Here is a 23,570-nt window from a genome sequence, read left to right as displayed (position 1 = left end):
TTATAAACCCTAATAGTCATTGTTTATGCAGTATGCCAAGGGAAACCAGGAAGCTTCATACCCCCAAGAAGCCATTGATGAAGTCCGGAATGAATGGGCAGAGTTTGTTTTCCAAATTATTAAACAGGGCAATTATTGAACACTTGATATTTATGTATAATGTACAAATTTTCTCTATAATATGTAATGTACAAATTTGTTGAGGTTTTCTTAAATTAAAAAAAAAACAAACATACAAATTGCTTAACCGACGTGTAATACTTTTCCAACGACCTAATAAAGTCAAAAACCGTTGTATTTTGTTGTTTCGTGTTTTAAACAAATACGACGTAAAAATATAGTTAGACGACGTTCTTTGAACAATTGAGTCGTTTATGGTTTACAACATCTTCAATTTCTTAAGGGTTCAGGGTATCATCGACGACGTTTATGTAACGACAGCGGTTAAGTCGTTGATATATATATTTTACGTCGTATAGTTAAATAGCCGCCATGGTTTCTCATTTTAACGACGTCATTTTAACGACTTAGTAGTCTATTACAATTTACAACGTCTACAATTTATTAACACCGACGTGGTTTGTTGTTGTGGTAAGAATATTTTATTATTTTTATATCAAAATATTCAAAATAAATTTAAAATAAATCAGAAAATTGAAAAGTCAACTCCTATGAAGTCATTGATATATTTTCTTCCACATAAACCTTGAAAAAATTCATTTTGAATAACAAAAATTTAAAATGACCATCCAAAACAAAATTGTTTTGATGAGTCATAAAATCACTTCTAGTTTTATGGTTTAGGGTTTAGAGTCTAGGGTTTAGAGATTAGGGTTGTTATTTATTGGGGTTTATTTTTAAAGTATAATTTTTGGGTAGTCTAGGGTATATGTTAGGCTTTAAAACCATAAAACCTTTTATAAACTTAATTTTTTAAATTGTATAATTTAATTTTATGGGTTTAGGGTATTAATTTTTAACGACGGTGGTTGGGTCGTGGAATACATATTTTACGTCGTACAGTAAAACATACGACATGGTTTACGCTTTAAACGACGTCATTTTAATATGTAAGTCGGTTTATATAATTTACAACGTTTTTAATTTCTTAACACCGACGTGGTTTCTCATTTTAACGACGTCATTTTAACGACTTAGTAGTCTATTACAATTTACAACGTCTACAATTTATTTAACACCGACGTGGTTTGTTGTATGGTAAGAATATTTTATTATTTTTATATCAAAATATTCAAAACAAATATAAAATAAATCAGAAAATTGAAAAGTCAACTCCTATGAAGTCATTGATATATTTTCTTCCACATAAACCTTGAAAAAATTCATTTTGAATAACAAAAATTTAAAATGACCATCCAAAACAAAATTGTTTTGATGAGTCATAAAATCACTTCTAGTTTAATGGTTTAGGGTTTAGAGTCTAGGGTTTAGAGATTAGTGTTGTTATTTATTGGGGTTTATTTTTAAAGTATAATTTTTGGGTAGTCTATGTTATATGTTAGGCTTTAAAACCATAAAACCTTTTATAAACTTAATTTTTTAAATTGTATAATTTAATTTTATGGGTTTAGTGTATTAATTTTTAACGACGGTGGTTGGGTCGTGGAATACATATTTTACGTCGTACAGTAAAACATACGACATGGTTTACGCTTTAAACGACGTTATTTTAATATGTAAGTCGGTTTATATAATTTACAACGTCTTTAATTTCTTAACACCGACGTGGTTTTTCAGTCGTCGTTATATAAAAAATTCAAAATAAATTTAAAATTAATCCGAAAAATGAACGGCCTTACGTTCTTAATCCGAAAAATGAAGTTTCCGTCGTGGAATATTAAATTTACGTCGGTACTTGTAGAATTTCGCCTTGGTTTTTCTTTCGACGTTTTATAACGCGCGCGCTCTAAAAATTTTCGCGCGACCTAAATTTTTTTAGATTTGGCTCTTAGTCTTATACTTTGATCCCTGAAACCTAAAATTTCAGATTTCACGCGACATAACATTTCGCTCTCTCACTTCTGCTCTAATTAAAAGTTGCACTCTCCAGGCTCGTCGAATCTGTGAGCTCGTCCAACCTGTAAGTACAAACCCTATCTTCCCCTTGTAAATTCATTGAATGATATTAGGTTGTTTTGTTAAAGGGTTTTAGGTATATGCTTTGCGATCTGTTAATAATGTGCTTATAGGTATGGGTTCATGGATTTTCTGTTTAATGGGTTCATGACAAGATCAAATAAAGGTGTACTTTTGCTGGAAATCAACACAAAAAGACACATCACCAACTTCCAAATGATTTCCAGCAAAAGGACACCTTTATTTGATCTTGTCATTTTCCGCTCTGGAGAAGGTGCAAAGTGCACCAATGCTTATAGGTATGGGTTCATGGATTTTCTGTTTAATGGGTTCATGGATTACATTATCTGTTATGTTGAATTGGGAATGGATTTAATTTTGTCGTATCTTTTAATCACCCTATGTTATGTTGAATTGGGAATGGATTTATTGTTTTCATGCTTGGTTTCATGTATATGTTGGTTTCTTGCTTGGTTTCATATATATGTTGTGTTCTTAATGGGTTTTGTGTTCTTGAAAATAAACTGAGACACGACGAATTTTAAGGCATACGACGACGATTACACGACGGTGTTTTTAAACTACCGTCGTTGTATTACTTATACACGACGGTTTTTTCATAAACCGTCGTTTGTATTACGTATAATAGACGACGTCTGTTGAAAATCCGTCGTCTATATATGCCAAATACGTCTGTTTTTGATTAAAACCCGTCGTCTCTGTTGTTTATTACTTGCGATTAGATCATTGTATAATCTGCTATAGTGATGGTCATTGCCTGTATTTTCACTTTATTATAGATAATAGGTTATAGTGTCGGAGATGGATAAGTCATGGATGCACTCGGATAGAAGATCGAAGGCATATGAATTTGGGGTGGAAGCATTTTTGAACTTTGCTGTAGAAAATCTTCTAACTACAACACATATCCGTTGTCCATGTGTTAAATGTGTTAATTTGAAGTTGTTTGGGGTTGGAATTATAAGGGATCACTTATACTTTAATGGAATTGACCAAAGCTATAAGAATTGGACATTTCACGGAGAACCTTGGGAAGCAACTACTAATGCTAGCAGAAATGTTGAAGAAGATGATGGCCATAGTAGGTACAGTTTTGTGTCTGAAGAAATTGATATGGATGATAATGATTTTGGTGATTTTGGTTCGGATCCGTATGAGTTTGCCAATGTGATTGGGGATGGAGATCAACCAGTGTACCCTGGTTGTAGAAAGTACACGAAGTTATCGGCATTAGTGAAGTTGTATAATTTGAAGGCAAAACATGGGATGAGTGATGTCTGTTTTACAGAATTATTGATACTTCAAGGCGATTTGCTTCCAGAAGGAAATACAATACCAACCTCCATGTATGAGGCTAAAAAGACTTTGTGTGCATTGGGGCTGAGTTATGAGAAAATGCACGCATGCCCCAATGATTGCATCTTGTATAGGAAGGAGTATGAGGATTCAACTAATTGTCCTACTTGTGGTATCTCAAGGTGGAAGGAAGGCAAAGATTCAATCTTGAAAGAGGGTGTGCCAGCGAAGGTGGTGTGGTATTTTCCCCCAATTCCAAGGTTTAAAAGGATGTTTCAATCACATGAGACAGCTATGAGTTTGACTTGGTGGCATGCTGCTAGAAAATTAATTGACGGTCAGATGTCTCATCCGGCGGATTCCCCGTCTTGGAAACTTCTTGATGATAAATGGCCTGAGTTTGGTAATGAGCCGAGAAACTTGAGATTGGCTCTTTCATCTGATGGATTCAATCCCCACAGTTCTCTAAGTAGCAGATATAGTTGTTGGCCGGTTATCTTAGTTACATATAATCTCCCTCCATGGCTGTGCATGAAACGAAAGTTCATGATGTTAACCTTATTGATTTCCGGTCCTAAACAACCCGGAAATGATATAGACGTCTACTTGGAGCCTTTGATTGATGATTTAAAATCCTTGTGAGTTGGGATTAGAGGAGTGTATGATGCACATAATGGAGAATACTTTACACTCAGAGCTGCATTAATGTGGACAATTAATGATTTCCCCGCCTATGGAAACTTATCTGGTTGTGTTGTTAAAGGATATAAAGCTTGTCCAATATGCGGCGATGATACACCTAGTCATAGGTTGAAAAATGGCCACAAAATTTGTTACATTGGGCATAGAAAATGGTTACCAATCAATCATCCATATCGGAGGCAACGTGCAGCTTTTAATGGGAAACCTGAATATGGCATACCTCCCGAGCCATTAACCGGAGAAGAAGTGCTGCATATGGTTGAAAATGGTGACAGAGTTTGTTGGAAGAAGAAATCAATATTCTTTGATCTCGAGTATTGGAAATACCTTCCTGTGAGGCATGCCCTAGATGTTATGCACATTGAGAAGAATGTTTGCGATAGTATCATTGGTACATTGCTGGAGATCCCTGGAAAAAATAAAGATGGGATTGCTGCTCGATTAGATTTATTGAACATGGGGGTCAAAACTGATTTGCAACCCGAGTATGGAGAAAGACGTACTCGTTTGCCTCCTGGGCCTTGGAATTTGTCAAGAGCAGAGAAGAGAGAGGTTTGCAATTCTTTCTATGGTATGAAGGTCCCTGAAGGTTATTCTTCAAATATTAAAAATCTTGTATCTTTACAAGATTCAAGACTTCTTGGCCTTAAATCACATGATTGTCATACCTTAATGCAACAATTGCTCCCTGTGGCAATTCGTTCTGTTTTGGAGAAGCCTGCAAGGTATGCAATAACTCGTTTGTGCTTCTTCTTCAATGCTATATGTGCAAAGACTGTTGATGTTTCCAAGCTAGATAAGTTGGAAGAAGATGTAGTAGTTACTCTGTGTTTGCTTGAGAAGTACTTTCCCCCTTCATTCTTTGATATCATGGTTCATCTAGTAGTACATCTTGTCAGAGAAGTTCGTCTATGTGGGCCAGTATATTTTAGGTGGATGTATCCGTTTGAAAGATATATGAAAGTGCTGAAGGGGTATGTTCAGAATCGTACTCGTCCCGAAGGTTGCATTGCTGAGCGGTATATAGCTGAAGAAGCGGTAGAGTGTTGTACTCAGCATTTATCTGATGTTAGTACAGTTGGAGTGCCTTCAAGCCAAAAGATGGGACTTTCAAAGCCATTATCAGGTTGCACAGTGAGCGTAGTTGATCAGGACCTGTTGAATCAAGCACATCTATATGTCTTGGAGAATACGGAGGAAGTCCTACCTTATATCGAGTACGTATGAGCTTTATTCTTTAAGTTTCCATTTTAAATTATTTCTTATGTTTATCTTCTATATTTAGGACCGTAATGCTTGAATTTTTCGTGTCATGTAGCAACATATGATTCACATCAAGACTGCTTATCTAAAATTTAGAAAGAGAACAAAGTGGCTGCAGGATAAGCACAATAGCACTTTCATTCAATGGCTACGCTTCAAGGTATATATTGTTGAATAACATATTTCTCTTTTAATTTTCTTCTTATTTATATGTTAGATTGAATTAAGATATGATTAATTTGCAGGTTCAAAGTGAACTTGAGGAAGACAATCATGGCGTATCAGAAAATTTAAGGTGGCTAGCAGCTGGTCCAAACATGTCAGTGCCATTATATAGGAGCTATCTTATTAAAGGTATTAAATTCAATATCAAGGCACAAGATGATGTGCGGACAACTCAAAATAGTGGAGTTTATTTACTTGCACATACCATGCAAGTTGCTAGTGCCAAGGATAAAAACCCAATTCTCTCAAATATGGGTTTCTATGGTGTCATTCAAGAAATTTGGGACCTTGACTACCAAAAGTTTACAATCCCAGTCTTTAGGTGTGATTGGATAGATAGTTCTGGTCTTGTAGTCGACGAACTTGGATTTACCCTTGTAGATTTGAGTAAAATTGGACATAGGAATGACCAATTTGTTTTGGCTTCTCAAGTCAAACAAATATTTTTTGTTGACGACCCGATGCATCGTGGTTGGTCGGTAGTGTTATCAATGCCTAGTAGAGAATATAATGATGTTATTGGTGATGAAGTATTAGGTGATGTGATAATTGAGTGTGAGCCATTTACTAGAGGGATGCCAAATGTTGACACATTTGATGAACTGGTGGGTGAGTTAGGCGGTCAAAATATTCGAGATGGGTGTGAAGATATATGGATTGAATGATGCTTATGTAATTGGCAGTGTATGACATTAATTTTGTAATATATTGTAATGTGATTTCTTCACTTTCTACGTTCAAATAAAACACGACGTTATTGTGAACCAGTTATTCAGCATATTTACCGACGTCTTAAAGCAACGTAACAATGAAGAACCACGACGCAATTGTGAAGCAATTATTCAGGATATCACGTCGGGGAAGGATTAAGAACCGCCATGTAATTCAAAATAACACGACTCCAATCCCATAATACCGACGTCTAAAAAACGAGATATATAATATGAACGTTAAAAAATACGACGTCATCATACATTTTCCACGTCACAAGTTCTTTTATAAACGAAGAGGAACGAAATGAATTCCGACGGAAATTCATTATAACCGCCGTCTAATAACAATTAAACGACGTTATTTGTAATACGGCTCTCATCATAATCAACGCCGTCTATATGTTCTGTAATACGGCTCTCATTTATTTGGAACCGACGTTGTTTAGAAGTTCAACGTCGTCTATATTATTAAGTGCGTCGTGAGTAATGATGATAGATATAAATACAACGTCGACTATATAAATGCCACCGACGTTGTTTCGCATTTCAACGTCAACTGTATAAATACATACGTCGTAAATAATGACACTGACAACTATTTCCACGTCAACTGTATAAATACATACGTAGTATATTTCAATAACGTCGTCTTCTCATGTATTTAAAGACGTCATATTTTTTCTTGTCGTGTAAATTATATTTAACGGCGTAAAATTTTAGTTGTCGTCGTTGTATGTATATCTTGTGGCCTTGTTCTTTTAACATGTGTCATATTTTTCCTTTTTAACGACGGTGATTTGTTTGAGTTAGTCGTCTATTCTCATCCTCGACTATTTTCTAGAACTTTAGCAGACTAAACACGTCTGTTTTTATTGTTTTCCGACGTTGTTTTATTTAACAACGTCTAATATTTATCGTCGTTGTTTGTTTCTGAAAATATGACGTATAAATTTTGTAATACGACTCTCATATATTTGTAACCGACGTTGTTTCGTTTTTCAACGTCTACTCAATAAATACATACGTCGTAAATAATGACACTGACAACTATTTCCACGTCATCTTTTATCGAAAAATCGAAGTGGAAAATTAATTTTACGACGGCTGTTTTTATATATGCGACGTAGTAGGTATCAATAACGTCGTCTTCTAATGTATTTAAAGACGTCAAATTTTTTATTGTCGTGAAAATGATATTTAACGGCGTCGTTTTTTTATTTCCGTCGTTGTATGTCTATCTTGCGGCCTTGTTCTCTTAATATGTGTCATATTTTTCCTTTTTAACGACGGTTTTTTTAGAGAGTTGGTCGTCTATTCTCATCCTCGACTGCTTTTTTAGATCTTTTTGCAGTACAAAGACGTCGTTTTGTATTTGTTGATGACGTTGTATATTTTAACAACGACGGTGATTTAGCGTCGTGGTATATGAGGGAAAAGATGACGGTGGATTCCACGACCATTGAAAAATCGAATACACGACGGTGATTTACCGTCGTCTTTTTGCTTTTTTGTAGTAGTGATCGTATGTCGAACCTGTGTTTCGATTACTTTTTGGGGGTTTTCAAGAGAATGCTTCCAACGGACAATTGTTTGCCGAAAGATCATAAACAGGCGCAGAAGGTGTTGAATGGTCTTGGATTGGGTTATGAAAAAATTCATGCCTGCAAAAATAATTGCATGTTATTCTACAAGGAGCACGAAATGTTGGATACATGCCTTATATGCAACGAGTCGAGGTTCAAAAGGACATCTAATAATAGAATGACTATTATCCCACAAAAAGTGATGCGTTATCTGCCCCTGAAACCTAGGTTGCAGCGATTGTATATGTCGACGCACACTGCAACAGACATGAGATGGCATAAGGAAAAACGGGTAGACAATGATGTAATGCGGCATCCTGCAGATGGGGAGGCATGGAAAGAGTTCGATCGAACCTTCCCCGAGTTTGCTGCTGATCCCCGAAATGTGAGATTAGGACTTGCCACTGATGGATTCAATCCGTATGGGGTTCTAAACCAACACCACAGCACTTGGCCGATTTTCGTATTCCCATATAATTTGCCGCCTTGGAAATGCATGAAAAAAGAATACATAATGATGACTGTTTTGATAACTGAGGATCCTGGCAGGTCAATCGATGTTTACTTAAGGCCGCTGGTTGATGAGCTGAAGGATTTATGGACAAACGGTGTTTGCACGTACGATAAATCAACTGGGAAGATGTTCACTTTGCGGGCAGCAGTTATGTGGACTGTGAATGATTTCCCAGCATATGCAATGGTTTCTGGGTGGAGCACAAAGGGTTATATGGCATGTCCTGTATGCAAGGAAGATGTAACTTCTGGTTGGCACGCAGAAAAAGTTTGTTACCTTGGTCATCGGAGATGGTCGCCATGGGACCACGAGTGGCGGGAAAAAGATAAAGAGTTTGACGGGAACACAGAGCGTCGCCTCAACTAAGAGAATGGTCCGGTGATGAGATCGTGGAACAGCTTAACCGTTTGGATTTTGCTCCGTTCGGAAAAACAGTTAGCCGGACCAGACCTTCTACACATATGAACTGGACTCACAAGCCTATGTTTTTTGAGCTCCCATATTGGTCGAAACTCAAATTGAGGCACAATCTAGATGTGATGCACGTTGAGAAAAATGTATTTGACACATTGGTGGGCACGATTCTAGATATCGAGGGCAAGACAAAGGACACAATCAAAGCCCGTCTTGATTTGGAAAGAATGGGCATACGAAGGGGATTATGGATGAACAGGGACAGTGATAAAGCTAGAAGGGATCTTGCATTCTTTTCTCTGAAACCGAATGACAAAAAGGAGTTTCTAAAGTTTGTATCGTCTGTAAAGTTTCCTGATGGGTATGCTTCTAATATCGCTCGTTGCGTGAATGTTGACGGGGGTAAATTTACTGGACTTAAGAGCCATGCCTGCCATGTGTTTATGCAACGCCTACTTCCTGTGGGTATTCGACATCTATTGCCGGAAGATGTTGTGAAGCCAATCATGTTGTTGTCCAGATTTTTTTCCCAACTGACAGCAAAAACATTGCGAAAGACAGACATATTGCAGTTGCGCCATGACATTGTCCAAGTCCTATGCAAGTTTGAGATGATATTTCCTCCACCTTTCTTCACAAGTATGATGCACGTGATGGTTCACTTGCCTGGAGAGGCATTGCTTGCTGGTCCTGTCAACTATCGGTGGATGTATCCAATAGAAAGGTATATAATCCTTTTCGTTTGTGTATGCATCATTATCACAAGCTTGCTAAATTGTATAATATCTTTTTATTTTGACAGGCTTCTCGGAGAGCTGAAAAAAAGTGTGCGCAACAGGGCGAAGCCCGAAGGATCAATTATAGAGGCTTGGGTTCAATATGAGTCGCTTACTTTCTGTGGAATGTATTTAAAAAATGTGGAGACGGCTTTCAATCGTCCTCATCGTAATAATGACGGAGGTATGAGAAAGGAAAAACTTTCTGTTTTTGCCCAAAGCGCACGACCCTTTGGAGATCCTGGACGAGGAGAGTCGTTTTCTACAAATGACATGGAAGTAGCGCATTGGTTCGTACTGAACAATTGTGATGAGATAATGGCATACTTAGATGAGCATGAAGAGATGATGAAGCGAGAACATCCATCACATTTAGTTGCCCAGAAACAACGTGAATTGTTTCCACAATAGTTTTTGAAATCTGTAAGTTATAAGTGTTTTGTATTTGACAAATATAAATTTTAGTATTTAATTTTACCAGACTAACATGTGAATGGTTTTCTATTATATTAGGTGAATAAGTTGAAATCATCGAATTCCCCCACTTACAGTGATGAGTTATATAACTTGGCCTTCGGCCCTATTCGCGCTGAATTATTTTCGGGTTGTTATATTAACGGTGTTAAATTTTTGGGGACTGCACGAGATGACAAGTTGTGTACGCAAAACAGCGGTGTCCATGTCCCAGGTGGAGGCGAAAGTACGAACATTGATTTCTATGGCAAACTCACAAATGTCGTTCAATTGCTTTACAAAGATCGATACCAAGTGATCATGTTTAAGTGTCGATGGTTTGATAGCAACCCAAATAGGCCGGGAAGTGTTAAAATCGACCATGGCTTACTATCTGTGAACATTAACAGAACTTGGTATGATGACGACCCTTACATTTTGGCGAACGTGGCAACACAAATTGTGTATCTAGATGACCCTAAAGCCGGGAGCAGTTGGAAAGTTGTTCAGAAGATGGATCATAGGAACGTGTATGCTATACCAGAATTAGACGGGAACACTGACAACGACGTCGACAATGTGGCTGACCAACGTTTAGAATCATCAATGGAAAATGATGTGGATACACTTCGAGATACACATGTTATACAAGAACCGTTTCAAATTCAAGGAGTGTCTTCAATCGAAATACCGATTCAGTCAATTACAATTGACCTCGGGGATCTCCCAAGATTCGATGTTGCAGTGGGCCCGAGCAGCGAAGATGATGTAGTTATAGCAGACGAGGAGGAGGAGGATTGGGAGACCGAAAGTGATGATAGCGACGATAGCGACGATAACGAAAGTTATTATAGTTCAGATGATGAATAATTCAATTTTTTATAATTTTATTATGTTTGTGTACAGACTTTGTGTAATACAAATGTTCGAATATATGTAGTACAAATATCCAAATCTTATATATGTGGACAACTGAAACATTATTCAAATAAATTTAGTTACAAAACACTGGTAAATCAATCTATCCAAACCCTTTTAATAACAATTTGTAATTTTTTTTTTCACAACACACATTTACAAAATGAAAATGATACAAAATTTGTTATAAAACATTGATAAATAATTATATCCAAACATTTTTATACAAAGTTTGAAAATTATTGACAATAAACATTTTTCAAATCTGAAAACCCATGCGCGACGAAGTACGCATAATTTTTGCGCGACGAAGAAATCTCGTCGTTCATAAGTTTGCGCGACAAAGTGTCATGCGTCACGCGATGAACTTTTGCGCGACGTAAAAGATTTCTTCGTCGCGCAAATATTATATGATTTTACAATATATATTATATATACACATATATATTTGAAATTGACGATCGAGTTAGTTCATTGTATTCATATAGGGTCATGGAGTGTAGGTGTAAAAATTCGTAAAAATCGGAGTTAAAATAACCGTTAAATAATGAGTTTTCATTTATAACCGTTCAAAAGTTTTGTCCCGTTACTTGATCTCCGAATGTTTTTTTTTTTCCAATTTTTGGGGTCTAAGATCTTGAAGTACAAATAAACAAGTTTGACGGTTCGATTGCTGAAACTACTTTCGTAGAATGCGTTTGCCATAGCAATCATATATTCACGAACAATGAATCGTTTACTTATACTTTCATTAAATATAACATAACATTTTGTCGTATCACCCTAGTGTAAATCTGAAATTCATGATCAAATTCACTAATTGTATTCATATAGGGTAAAGAAAAGTAGCAGTAAAAAATCTTACAAATCAGAGCTAAAATAACCGTTAAATCATGACTTTTCATTTACAACCGTCGAAAAGTTTCGTCCTGTTACTTGATCTCTTAATGTTTGTTTGTTTCGATTTTTGGCATATACGATCTCGAAGTATAAAAAAACAAGTTTACCGGTTGGATCATGAAAACTAGTTTCGGGTTTAGGGTTTCTGTGGTTTAGGGTTTAGGGTTTAGGCTTTAGGGTTTAGGGTACAGGGTTTGCGCGACGAAAACACGTGTTTAGTCGCGCAAAGCCTGCCCAGGATGGGATTGCACGACGAAAAACGTTGGGTTCGTCGCGCCATATCACCAGAACTTTCGCCTCCCACTCTTCCTCCCTCTGGACACTTAGTGAAATTTTTTTGGGTGTTTTTGCGCGAGGCTGTACTTGTTTGTCGCACAATCGCAGCCAGCCTTTCTCTTCGGGCGGTTTTTCCATACATTTGGGTTGCGAGTTTTTAAGGACAATGCGCGACGAACACCGGACTTCGTCGCGCAATATCACCCAGAACTTTCACCCCCGCTCTTCCTCCGTCTGGACACTTAGTGAAAATTTTTTGGGTGTTTTTGCACGACGATGTACCTGTTGGTCGCGCAATCACAGCCAGCCTTTCTCTTGGGACGGTTTTTGCATACATTTGAATTGCGAGTTTTTAAGGACATTGCGCGACGAACACCCTAAACCCTAAATCCCAAATTGGGGCGGACTGCCAACATTGCGCGACGAATTGCTTATGCATGCGTCGCGCAGGGTTTCAAAATCGCCCGCTATCCCAAATTTGGGCGGACTGCCAACATTGCGCGACGAATTGCTTACCCATGCGTCGCGCAAGATTTCAATATCGCCCGCTAAACCCTAAATCCCAAATTTGGGTGGACTGCCAACATTGCGCGACGATGGAATAAACTTGTGGTTCGTCGCGCAATACCCTTTTAAAATTTCTTGCGCGACGTATCGTTTATCACTGCGTCGCGCAAGATTTCAATATCGCCCGCTAAACCCTAATTCCCAAATTTGGGCGGACTGCCAACATTGCGCGACGATGGAATAAACTTGTGGTTCGTCGCGCAATACCCTTTTAAAATTTCTTGCGCGACGTATCGTTTATCACGCGCAAAAACGAATAAAATTTCAGAAACCACGCGATGGCCTCCTTCTTCCCCAGTTTTCAGAAATCTTCAACGCCGCCGTCTCTCTCCCGCCGCCGCCGCTGCCTCCTACCTCGGTGGATTTGGACCGCGCCTGCCACATTGCTGTTACCACGGAGCTCCCCTGCTGTCACCGTCGAGCCAGCTGCCGCGATTTCTTTGGTTTTCACTGAATCAGCTCCGCCGTGATTCTCCCTCCTCCGGCAACCAATTCCGACACCTGAGGTATGGTTTCTGTCCTATTTTTCATGCTTTAGCTGATGGTTGGGTAGGAATTGTTGGATTGTTGCTCTAGGCCGCTTAATTTGAAACCCTAAGTTTCGGCCGGATTTTGAATTTCAATTCCGGCCACTTCCGGCCATTTTTCGGGCTATGTCCGAGAACAAAAGTGGCCCGAAATGATGTATTCAACCTAGGGTAGGAACCTTGGCCCTTAGTTTTACAAATTTTCCGGCGATTGGTATCGCTTTGGGGCGGCGCGTGGGGTACTGTAGCAGCCTGAATTAGGTCCCAGTGCAATCCTTTGGTTGTCACGAGTGCATAGGTGTTTTCGGATTGGAATTTGGTTGCCGTTTGCGTCTCGAACGGATTTTGCCTATTGTGCGATTTCCGGGGTTGTTATGTTCGAACCGTTGGATCGAACTCAAACTCACGTATGGTGTAGGTTGTATTTGTTGGATCGTCTACGATTCGACGGATCGTGGATCGGAGTCCCGGATACTCCGAACTTGCAAACCCTAGGTCAATAATCTGAATTGTATCATATCAATATCGGATATTCGTATATTTTATTAATTCGTTTCTGTATTTATGAAATTGTGCAGATGTCAGACCTGATTACACGTCGTAGGGCGGTGACGACCACGCAGAGTTCGGAGCCCCGGACTCAGCCGACATCTGCTGCCACTGCTCCAGCATCTGCTGCCACTGCGCCAGCACTGATGGACCACTTGGCAGTTGCACCTGCAGGGTCCCAGGCGCCTACCTCATCAGCGTCATCAGTGGCGCAGCCTGTTAGCGCCAGGCGGCGTCATCGGCCCGCTAGCACCACCGACACCACATCCACGGATGCGTCGGGGTCACAGCCAGGTATAGCTTTCCTTTTTATCCAGTTCATTTTATGTTTTATTTCTTCTTGTTGTTTTTTAATTTTTGTATGTGTGTATTTGATTGTTAAATTTGTTTTTTATTTAACATTCATGTCATCTTTCTTTGCAGCAAAGAAGAATACCCGAGGGCCGTGTCGGCAATTGAAGATGGCGAAGGTCACCCGGGTGACCAACAGTCGTATCAACATCGGATACGACGAGCGACATCGGGCTGCACCGACGGCGGAGTTGCATAGCTCCTTGGCCCACGACATTGGTCATGTCATTCGGAGCTATTGCCCGATGCAATGGAAGTCTTGGAAGGTGATGCCTGACGAGACCAAGACTGCGGTTCGTGGCCAGTTGTCGGTATGTAGGCCTTTTCATTCTTTTTCTTTCAAACGTAGTTTTTATATTATTTAAATATATGTAATTAATTTATTGCAGACGAACTACAACTTGGAGGACCTTGACGAAGAGTCGTTGGCGTACGTCAACAGACTCTTCTCTGAGAGGTACAAGCAGTGGAAGAGCGACTTGCACCACCATTTTGAGGCGTTCGATGATCCGCCAGTCGCTCTTCAAGAGGGTTGCCCGAAAGAGCTTGAGGGGCGGGAGGATAGTTGGGCGTGGCTCTGCGCTCATTTTCAGGCGCCCGCTTTTGTGGTAATTTTTTATATTTTATTTTATTTTATTACAAATGTTTTTTTAATTTTTTATATTTAATTTCAATTTCAACTAATACGTTTTATTTTTTGTATAACAGAATAAAGCCAAAGTCAATAAGGGCAATAGGAAGAAGAAGACTCTTCTCCATCATTCGGGTTCCAGGCCCTTCTCCTATCGGATGGATGCACGGCGTTAGGTAATAATAGAATAATTTTTATTTAATTTTTTACTTTTTCATTATTCTTAATTTATTTTGTCGTTCTAATATTTGTCTTCTTTTGTTCAATTTAGGGGGGTCCAAATTCCCAGAGATCGACGTCTTTGGCGACGTTTATGTTCGGCCTGGGAATGAGTTGGCCGAGTCCCTTCATGTAAGTATTATTTAATTTTAGTTCTTATGTTACGATTCAACTTTAAAGTTCATTATATGAGTGTTTGAATTTATATTTTATGTTATGCTAAACAGACGACGATGGTGGAGAGGAGCCAGTTGGTTCTTCAGGAGTCTGCCTCCCAACTTCCTCCTGATACTCCGATCGAGTCTGTGGATCCTCCACAGAATGCTGGGTTTCAGATCTTGACGGAGACATTGGATCAGACTCTAGGGAGGAGACCGGGGACATATTGTCGAGGGATGGGGAATGCCAGGCAGAGGGAACCCAGACCCCGTTCATCAGCGCAGTCGAACAGTCAGGTCACTGCTTTGACAGCACAGGTGGCCACTCTTCAGAGCCAGATGTCGGTCATTCTGCAGTCCCTCGCACAGTCCAGCATTCCAGTCCCGCATTTTGATGTGCCGACCTCCCAGCCCGTCCACCCCGAGCATGCCCACCAGACCACTGCCCCGATGGACGCCAGATCTCCGAGCCGCATACTGGCGACGACCCGGTTGATTTTGCTTCATTATTTGATTAGTGTATTTATTTTCATCATAAACATTTATTTTATTTGTAATACATTTATTTTATTTTATAACATAATTTTATTCTAATTTATTTTTATTGCAATTTCATTGTTTAATCAATAAAAAAAAAACCAATTTTATTTATAAAAAAAAAAAAAAAATTGTAATATTATTTTTGCGCGACGGAAAACATTTCGTCGCGCAAACCCACATGTAACAAAAAAAAAAATAAAAAATCAACTTTTTTATTACTTTTAATTCTTGCACGACGAATACATACGTCTCGCAAACACGTTTTGCGTGACGAAATGTTTCGTCGCGCAACTTATTCTGCGCGACGACAGAGATTTTCGTCGCGCAAAGATATTTGTGACGAAAACTTTCTCATCGCGCGAATGGTTCTGCGACGAACATATACGTCTCCCGAACAAGTTTTGCGCGACGAATTAAGTTTCGTCGCGCTATTCCTGTCGTCGCGCAAATATACGTGCGCCGAATACTTGGTCGTCGCGCAAATATTTATGCGACGAACAGTTGTTTCGTCCCCACACCGTTGGTGCAACGATGGTTTACCCGTCCCACAGTTTTGCGCGACGAAGGGTTATACCTCGTCGCGCAAAGGCTTTCTTCACGATCTTCGCGCGACGGAATGTGCGCGACGATTTTTTTGTCGCGCTGAAATTAGTGCGACTAAATAAGACTTTGCGCGACGTTTTGTTATTCGTCGCGCAAAGAGTAAAATGTAGTAGCCTTACAAGCAATTTGGAAAAACATTAAGAAGATTCCTGCTTGGTTTGATGATTTTTCTACTTGGTTGGAATATAGTATAGAAACAGATTCTGCTATTTGTCTTTGCTGCTACCTTTTTAAACCAAACATTGGAGAACAAGCAGGTAGTGATTATATTGTGGTTGAAGGTTTTTCTAATTGGAACGTATTTCAAGATTGTAATGTATTTCATGGAAGACATTATGCATTAATATATGAACTTTGTCTTTAAGTATGTTGTTGACGGTATTTCATAGAATTTTCCGTGGTCTGGGTCTTGGTCTTGGTCTTCAATTTCCTGTAACAATATTTGGTCCTTCTTTTGCATCCCCTCCCTGTAAACGGATCTTGGATTTTTATTTTGACAGAAAAAGCAAAAGAAAAAAAAAAAACAAACAAACACACACTTGATTTCAGATTTGCTTTGTATTTACGAAAGGATGGAGCCTCATGGTAGGCTGATTTTGTTTACCTTCCTTCATGGATTCCTTCTTTTATGCATGAACACACCTCTGGAATCTGCAACTCTACCTAGTTGTAATACTTTCGGAAATGAAACTGATCGTCTGGCGCTGCTGGACATGAAGAAAAGAATCACTCAAGATCCTCTCCATGTCATGAGCTCAAGGAATGATTCCCTTCATTTCTGCAATTGGGTTGGCGTTACATGCAACCGTTGCACCAAAAGAGTTGTGATTTTGAAGCTGACTGCTCAAAAATTGGCAGGCTCTGATAGAATTCATAGTTTTGTGAGTCTGTATTTGGATGTGTTTGGGAGAGAATGGATGAGAGAGACGTTGCTTTCTATGAAAAAACAGAAAAATTGGAAGAGTGAAGGCTACAGCTCTTTCATTACCAGCAACCAAATATAACCGTTGAGGAGAGAGAAGAGAGATTCTTCTCTAACTGCCTCTATACAAGATTTAATCCTAGCCATTGAACTATCATCTCCTTACCAAAATCTATAGGAAATCTTTCTCGCCTTACCGGAATCGACCTGGTGAACAACAGCTTTGCTGGTGAAATTCCTCAAGAAATAGGTCGTCTTCGAAGCCTGCGATCTCTCAACCTGTCTGGGAATTCCTTTGGCGGCAAAATTCCAAGTAATATATCTCACTGTGCACAACTAAGAGTGCTTCGTTTAGTTTCGAATGAGCTTATTGGATCCATTCCGAACCAACTCAGTTCATTGGTGAATTTATATTATGTATCTGCTGATGAAAACAATCTCACTGGAGCAATCCCAAATTGGATAGGAAACTTTTCTTATTTGCATGGTCTTTATCTTACCCAAAACAATTTTCGAGGAAGCATACCAAATGAGCTCGGGCGTCTGACACGCTTGGCGGAATTTTCATTTGGATTGAATAATCTGTTTGGTATTGTCCCTTCTTCAATCTATAATATTTCTTCCATTACAACTTTCGCTGTTACTGGGAACCACCTGCATGGAGAGCTACCACCAAATGTTGGCATTAGTCTTCCCAATCTCGAAATTTTTACCTGTGGTATGAACAACTTCACAGGAGCTATTCCTGCGTCGTGGTCAAATTCTTCTAGACTTCAGAACCTTGATTGTGGTGGAAATGGTTTGACCGGGACACTCCCTGCTGAAAATCTTGGAAGGTTGCGAAGCTTAGTTCGGATAAACTTCAGTCGCAATAGACTGGGAAGTGGGAAAGCTGGTGACTTGAATTTTCTCAGCTTCTTGGCTAATTGTACTGGCCTAGAGAACTTGGGTCTGGACAATAACCATGGAGAATTGCCAAGGTCCATAGCCAACCTATCTACCCAACTAAAATATCTTTATTTGGGTAGAAATTTGATACATGGAAGCATCCCTGAAGGCATTGGGAATCTTACAAGCTTGGCCCTTCTTGGAATGAAAAACAACTATTTCAGTGGTAGTGTCCCTGATGCCATTGGGAAGCTTCAAAAGTTACAGGTATTGTATTTGAATTTTAACAATTTTTCTGGGCCGATACCTTCCTCCCTGGGTAACTTGACTTCATTGATAAAGTTATTCATCAACGTAAATAGGTTTGATGGAAGTATACCTCCAAGTCTTGGGAACTGCCAAAGTCTACTCACACTTGACGTTTCTAATAACCGTCTAACAGGCACCATACCTATAGAGATTTTTGGGATTTCATCCCTTTCAGTTTATTTGAGAATTTCTAACAATTCTTTGACTGGTTCGTTACCATCTGAAGTGGGTGATTTGGTAAATCTTGTGGAGCTGGATGTGTCAGGAAATAAGTTATCAGTTGAAATCCCAACAACTCTAGGCAGTTGTATTATGTTGGAGCGCCTGTATATGCAAGGTAATGAATTTGAAAGAACAATTCCTGAGTCTCTTAAGAACCATGGAAGAAATGGATATTTCACACAACAACTTATCCGGGGAGATTCCTAAATTTTTAGAAAAACTCAGGTTTCTTAAGTATCTCAATCTTTCTTATAATGATTTTGAAGGTGAATTGCCTAAAGAAGGGATCTTTTCAAATGCAAGTGGTCTCTCAATTATTGGAAACAATAGGGTTTGTGGTGGTCTCCCAAAATTACTTTTACATGCATGCTCCATCAAAAAGTCCAATTCATCATCTCATCGACTAATCATCCTTGTAGCTTGTGCAGTTCCATGCATAATTGCTCTGTCAGGCTTCATTGTTGCTCGTTCGAAGGTGAAAACGTCAAGAGGTGGCCTAGTAACTTCAGATTCTTGTAAGGGCTGGAAATCAGTCTCTTACTTTGAACTCGTTGAGTCAACTAACGGCTTCTCTGTGGACAATTTGATTGGTTCCGGAAGTTTTGGTTCTGTTTACAAAGGAGTACTTCCTAGTGATGGGAGGGCAGTTGCTGTTAAGGTATTAAATCTTCAACAACGAGGAGCTTTCAGGAGTTTCATTGATGAATGCAAAGCTTTAAGAAGTACACGGCACCGTAATCTTCTCAAGATCATTACTGCATGCTCGAGCTGCATCCTAGAGATGATGAACAACCTCAAACTCATAGTAAGAGATTGAGCCTTATCCAAAGACTCAATATTGCGACTGACGTTGCTTCTGCATTAGATTATTCATTGTGATCTAAAGCCAAGCAATGTTCTTCTTGGTGAAGATATGGTAGCCCATGTTGGTGACTTTGGTTTAGCAAGGTTCCTCTTGGAAGCATCAGATAATTACTCCCAAAGTCAAACCATGTCGGCTGGGTTAAGGGGTTCGATAGGCTACATTCCTCCAGGTATCATTCCCTTTTTCTCTCTACCTAATAAGTTTATGACTAAGCCAACTTATTAAGTCTCTTCCAATAAAACAAAAGACAGATAATCGAAATGAGATGTAAGTTGTAAATGATTTGAGTGTGACATCATAATGCATGAATTGAATGACAGAGTATGGCATGGGAGGCCAAGTTTCCATTCTGGGAGATATTTATAGCTTTGGAATACTGTTGCTAGAAATGTTCACTGGAAAAAGACCTACAGATGACATGTTCAAAGATGGTCTCACCATTCACCAATTCACAGCAATCACAATGCCTGACCATGTCATGGACATAATTGACCCTTCATTGCTCATTGAAAGAAATGATGCACATGGTGATAGGGAAAGATACGAAAGTGAAATACGAACCAGACGAACCACAAGCTATCAGCATGGAGGCCCTATCCAAGCCACAAGATTGGAGGACTGAGCGGGTGCAAATGGATGTTGTTGTCAACAAACTGAGGGCAGCTAGGGACTCCTATCTCAATTTGAGAAGAAGAAGAGAAGAATGAGCTAGCGATACGCAAGATAGAGTTAATGAGCTGCAAGAAACTATTTGAATAAGGATATCATATCCGTGTGTGTGAAAATTCAGCAATGATGCTTTATTCTGTTTATGCCTGGACTTTCGCACTGGCTTACTCAACTGCAAGTTAATTAAAGGTGTCATGTTTTGTACGTTTTCCATCTTTTTATGCTTTTGCTGCTTATTCTGCTTAATTGATTTTCAATTAGCAGCTCGGTTCTTGTGCTGTTGCTCTCACCAGTCCAGTGATTTAGACTGGAGCAGCAAGTCTTTGACAGTGATTTAGCCTCTGCAAATTGCTGCACGGCTTCTTCGGTAAAAATCACCATGGCTAAAAAACGAAGACATGTTACAAGAAAAGGATGTGGGCTAATGAGAGCTAAAAGCTGAATTGGCCGTTGAGGCTCATGAGCCAACCAACATCATCAAAACTATTTTCCTTCCACTAAGCTTGCAAGAATTCCTAGATGCTCTTAGGCCCCTAGTTATGTTTTTAGAGAGCACTAGCAAAAGCGCTCGCGCGATGCTATGGGTTTTAAAACCGTGTGAAATGTGTACAAAATCGTGAAAAAATATATGAAAGATGGTACTATTTATACAAACATCGAGATCTAAATAGTAGCATCATGCTTTGTTTGGCAAGTTTAAGTTACAAAAAATAGACTAATAACATGTTTTATATGCTGCTTGTCATGTTAAAATATTGATCATATTTTAATAAACCAAGCAGCAATCAAAACATCAAAATAGCATCAAAATATCTGCAATTTTAAGATGTTCATTGTTCAAAAGAGTTTGGACAGGTCTTTATATATATATATATGCTATTGGGTGGTTGAAGGGGATTTTCTGCCTTGACGTTTGTTGGAAGGGGATCTTTCTCTTGATGGCTTTGCTATAGAGGTGGCTTCCATTCTTTCTTGTCCTTTGCAAGTGTAAATGCTACACTTACCACATTTTTATCCCACATAATTATACCACATGAGATGTGGCATGTCCATATTATATGCCACATCAATTAAATAAATGAAGTGTATTTTAATTAAGACAATTAGAAAAATAAATATTGCAATAAATCATAAAAGAAAAGAAAATATTAAACAATTTTAATTGATGTGGTTGTCTACCTCAGCTGCCACATAAGAAAGTATAAGGATGTGGTATACAAATGTGGTAAGAGTAGCATTATTCATTTGGAAAATGACAGGTGTTAGTGTAGATAAATGGAAAAAATTTAGGCGAAGACTAACTATCATCACAAAATTAAGTTAAAAAATCCAACAGGACAAACAACAGTTTAGGTACATCTATTAATCTGATGGACAAAAGTATAACTTCAGCCTATTTAATCAATTGTTAACTTACTTAGAACAATTGTGACAACTTATTAAATAGGTATGAGAGAATTCAGCGAAAACACTCGAGCTTTAATAGCATCAAATCAATGGGTGTTTATTCTGTTGCTACAAATTTGGAAACTGGTAGGTGTTAGTGTAGACAAATGGGAAAATTTAGTGAAGACAATGGCTATTATTACAGAATTAAGGCTAAAAAATCAACTGCACAAACCACAATTTAAAATACGCCAAGCATTCTATGAATGTGGTGGACAAAAGTATAGTCTGTCATTACCACAAATTATTAAATAACTATAACAGAATGAAACTAAAAGACCCAGACTTTAATAGAATCAAACCAAATACCCATATACAGAATCAAACCATGTGCAAGTTTGTTGTACAAAAGAATAGATTATCTACAAAAGAATAGATTATCTGTAGATACCCATGGTCAAAACTGATACATGTATTGCCATTTATAGGCTATCACTAGTAAAAAAAAACCCCTTGCGCGACCAAATTTTGCGCGACGAAAAATTATTCGTCGCTCAAAGTCACTTTGCGCGACGAAACTCAAAACTTCGTCGCTCAAAGTCTTGCGCGACGAAAAACAATTCGTAGCGCAAAGTCACTTCGCGCGATAAAATTTTGCGCGACGACAATACATCGTCGCTCAAAGTCTTGCGCGACGAAAAAAAATTCGTCGCGCAAAGTCCTTATAAAAATAAAATATATATTTTTTAAAATCTTTGCATGACGTAATCCAAACATTTCGTCGCCTAAACTAATTTATTTTTGTTTTTTATTTTGTATGCATAACACTTAAGAAATTAAACAGTATATATATTTATTAAGTAGCTTTAAATTTATTATTTTAGATCGGATCGGATTTTTGTTAGAAAAATATATTATTGTTGTTCAGATTGGGTTTTTGTTAGAAAATATATATTTTAAATTGACGATCGAATTAGTTCATTGTATTCATATAGGGTCAAGGAGTGTAGCTGTAAAAAATCATCAAAATCGGAGTTAAAATAACCGTTAAATCGTGATTTTTCATTATAATCGTCGAAACGTTTTGTCCCATTACTTGATCTCTGAATGTTTATTTTTTCCGATTTTTGGCGTATATGATCTCGAAGTATAAACAAACAAGTTTGACGGTTGGATCGTTGAAACTAGTTTTGGTGAATGCATATGCCATCAAAACAATATATTCACTAACGATTAAGAGTTTATTTATACATTCGTTAATATAACATAAGATTTGGTGGGATCCACCTAGGTAATATTTTAAATTGAAGATCAAATTCGGCATTGTATTCTATAGGGTCGAGGAGTGTAGCTGGTAGAAAATCATCAAAATCGGAGTTAAAATAACCGTTAAATCGTGATTTTTCATTATAACCGTCGAAAAGTTTTGTCCCATTACTTGATCTCTGAATGTTTATTTTTTCTGATTTTTGGCGTATATGATCTCGAAGTATAAGCAAACAAGTTTGACGGTTGGATCGTTGAAACTAGTTTTGGTGAATGCATATGCCATCAAAACAATATATTCACTAACAATTAAGAGTTTATTTATACATTCGTTAAATATAACATAAGATTTTGTGGTATCCACTAGTGTAAATATTTTAAATTGAAGATCAAATTCAGTCATTGTATTCATATAGGGTCAAGGAGTGTAGCTGTAAAAAATCATCAAAATCGGAGTTAAAATAACCGTTAAATCGTGATTTTTCATTATAACCGTCGAAAAGTTTTGTCCCATTACTTGATCTCTGAATGTTTATTTTTTCTGATTTTTGGCGTATATGATCTCGAAGTATAAGCAAACAAGTTTGACGGTTGGATCGTTGAAACTAGTTTTGGTGAATGCATATGCCATCAAAACAATATATTCACTAACAGTTAAGAGTTTATTTATACGTTCGTTAAATATAACATAAGATTTTGTGGTATCCACTAGTGTAAATATTTTAAATTGAAGATCAAATTCAGTCG

At 38.2% G+C, this 23,570-nt stretch overlaps 1 pseudogene; it reads left to right on the top strand.

The window, feature by feature from the left end:
* Positions 17,393-20,124, top strand: LOC18793141 (annotated as a pseudogene).

Source organism: Prunus persica, chromosome G1 (assembly GCF_000346465.2).
Source record: "Prunus persica cultivar Lovell chromosome G1, Prunus_persica_NCBIv2, whole genome shotgun sequence".
In the NCBI taxonomy this organism is placed as follows: Eukaryota; Viridiplantae; Streptophyta; class Magnoliopsida; order Rosales; family Rosaceae; genus Prunus; species Prunus persica.
The sequence above is the reverse complement of the archived record's forward strand: the minus strand, read 5'-3'. Positions and strand labels throughout refer to the sequence as shown.